This window comes from Calidris pugnax, unplaced genomic scaffold, assembly GCF_001431845.1.
Source record: "Calidris pugnax isolate Ruff unplaced genomic scaffold, ASM143184v1 scaffold44, whole genome shotgun sequence".
NCBI lineage: Eukaryota > Metazoa > Chordata > Aves > Charadriiformes > Scolopacidae > Calidris > Calidris pugnax.
Window position 1 is genome coordinate 43,985,475 of NW_015094506.1, and position 3,228 is coordinate 43,988,702.

A 3,228-nucleotide genomic window follows, 5' to 3' on the forward strand; every position below is an offset into this window, starting at 1 on the left:
CCCCGCACCGGGGCTGCCGCGGGGGGAGCCGGCGGAGGAGAGGCCGTTCCGCTCCCCGCGGCGGCAGGGCCCGGCTGGCTCTCGCAGTGCCGCCGGACCGGGCGAGGCGCGGGCCCCGAGATGGCGGCGGGGCGCTGACTCACGGCCTGGGCCTGGGGGCGGGTGACCGGCCCCCCTCGCCACCCCCCCGGGGCTGGATCCGGCCCGTGGCGATCCCCCGGTGGGGGGGCGGCGATTTACCGCCGATAATCGGCGCTGCGAGTCGCTGTCGGGAAGCGGGGCCCGGTGGCAACTGCCGGGGGAGGGCAGGGGAAGTCGGTAAAGGTCAGAGGATGAGTCAGCAGCGCCGGCCGCGGCCCGCCCTCCGACAGAGGAGGGGGTGGGGGGGGTTAGGCTGTAGGGGCAAAAAAAACCCCATACATTTTAAAAAATCTGCACAGGTTTATCAGTTTATGTCTCACAGACATTCCCATACATTAGTTGCCAAAATAAACAACCCGTTTCCTCCGGCCTTACCTGTGTTTTCCTGACACACACAGGGCCGGAGCCATTGGCCCACTCAGGCCAGGAGGTTGCAGGGAGACCAGGCCCAATCCTCGCCATAAAACACACCCAGTACAAAGCAAACACCCACAATTCAGAAACAATCAATAGGGTTTTAGAAACTGATGGAGAGTTTCAAGATTATGCAACTACTGGGGTTTTTTTTCCCCCCAAGAAAAGCGTTTCTTCCTTACCCTATTTTCAACATCGTCCCAATCACCTGAGGGTGTCCTAAATCCTGTGTCAGAGCTTTTGTTGTAATTTGGTTTCTACAACAGATACAACGGCATCAAATCAGATACTTCTGGCTTGCAGGCACCAGTACACAGCTCTGCGAGAAAATAAGCAAAACCAAAAGTGAACTATTACGATTTAAACAGAAATAGTTCCGTGTTTAGGGTTCTGCACGAGCTTTGTGTGCCATGAAACGCGCTGTTAGTGGCCACTAGAGGGAATGCTGGTTTTATTGTTTCCACAGCTCTTCAAGGGTAACACAATTGAAAAGGAAAACAAAAAAACCAACAACAAAAAAAACCCCAACCTAAATCAGGGACACGGAAATTGTACTTGGCATCAAAACACACCGGGTGTGCAAACATCACTGGTGCATCAGGTTAAGGGTTGGCGTTTCCAAGAAGTAATAGCTTGCCTGTTAGTAAAGTCAGTGCCAGCTGTAGGCACTGTTTGAAAAGAGACCTTACTTTCAAAAACATGCAGTATCTTCTGCAGTGTGAATTGGAAATTATTACTTTTTATACATATATATGCAAGTTTAGCATAAAAAAAAAATTATAGAAAGAGTCAAAAACCCAATCCCATGAAATTTAACTAAAAAGCTCTGTGCTTAATCACATAACGAACCAACCCCTTACAAATCATTTTCCCAGTTTGAAAACACAAAGAGTTATTTGAACAAATGCCTCCAGGAAAAATCTGAAAATTAATGCTGAGATTCAACTATTAAGTGACTAGACAGCTTATTATATTATCAACTGTCTAATCCTACACCCCACAAGCTCAGATTTTTCCTATATTTAGAATTCAGTCTTTTCCTAAACAATGGATACATCTTTATATAAGAGAGCTTTCATGGCACCCTCTCCCTAAAATACATTTTTTAATAAATTGAAAACTGGTAAACCAGGAATCATCTTTTTTTACACCACTCCACAATAACATTAACTTTAAAGCTATGTTCCTTCCCTTCCCCCTTTCTCTTTTGATCTCCCTTACACATCTAAAGAGCCTTTAGGCTCTTTGGAGAGAGACCCAAGCTTCTTGGGTCTTTAATAAATTTTACTGCGAAAGCTGCATTTCCAGACAGAGGCTTGGCAGAAGACCTGTGCGTGCAGATGTCTCCATTCTGCAGATAGGCTGCTCCGCCTGCAGTACAGCCACTTGCAAGGTAAAACTCACAGTTTACGCTTCCAAAAGGTCCATCTGCCACAGTGTGGGAGGTGGAGAGCGCAGAGGCCAGAACAAGCAGCCACAGAAGGTTCAAAATCCTGTCTAAAGCCCCATCAGATTCTTCAGAAAAAGACTGCTGGCCTAAAGGTTCCTCCCTCATTTTGGAGCACATCCCCACCCCACTACGTACTTTTTCTCCCCAAAAGGAAAAGTATTTTCCCCAAAAACTGAATGTTAAATCTATTTGCTGTAAAGATTCACAGTTCTTTACAAAACCCTATGCGTGAGTGTTAGGTGTGAAGCCCAGTCCTCTGAGATCCACTGGCCCAGATTCCAGGTACAGGTAGAGACAAGTAAATACCACTGCTCAATTAAAGCCTCAATATCACACTTACCATCTATGACATACCCAGAAAGCACAAAAATATGAATCCTACCTAGGACTGAGATTAAAATCTTGTAAAGATGAGTGTCTGAATTGTTTTGAGGTTCTAAAAGCGTAAGGTTTGAGGTTCTAAACGTAACAGGTTTTCTTTGAGTTCTTGTCACTTTTTCTCCTTTGCATACATTTACTACACTGAGGATGTAAGACAAAATGAGTAAAAATAGTAAGGTTTGAGGTTCTAAACGTAACAGGTTTTCTTATTTTTAAATGTACTTTTTCTCCTTTGCATACATTTACTACACTGAGGATGTAAGACAAAATGAGTAAAAATACAGGTAGTCCATGCAGTTGATGGCAGCAAGACACATAAAACTGTATCAAAGCTTACTTACTAACCCCTCTGGTTGAAGTCTTCTAAATTTCAAAATTAAGATTATGTCAATGCCATACTCCTTGCTCTGTATGCCTAGTCTCTAATTAAACCATTACTCCCCCAACACACACCCTACCTCGCCTTACTCCATGCCCAAAATGAGTGGGTGCTCAGAGAATGAATCAATACTGTGTAACACGGACATCGCTGGTAGCTTTGCTGATTCAGTTGCTTCTGCTGTTGTGAGAGAGGTAGAAAATAAAATGGGGGAATAGGTAGCGTTAGCTGTGAGTTCTTGTCACAGTACAGATGGCTACCAAGACACACCAAATAAGAAGGAGAGACTACCCAAAGAGAAAAGATACAGTGCTCTGTATGCCTAGTCTCTAATTAAACCATTACTCCCCCAACACACACCCTACCTCGCCTTACTCCATGCCCAAAATGAGTGGGTGCTCAGAGAATGAATCAATACTGTGTAACACGGACATCGCTGGTAGCTTTGCTGATTCAGTTGCTT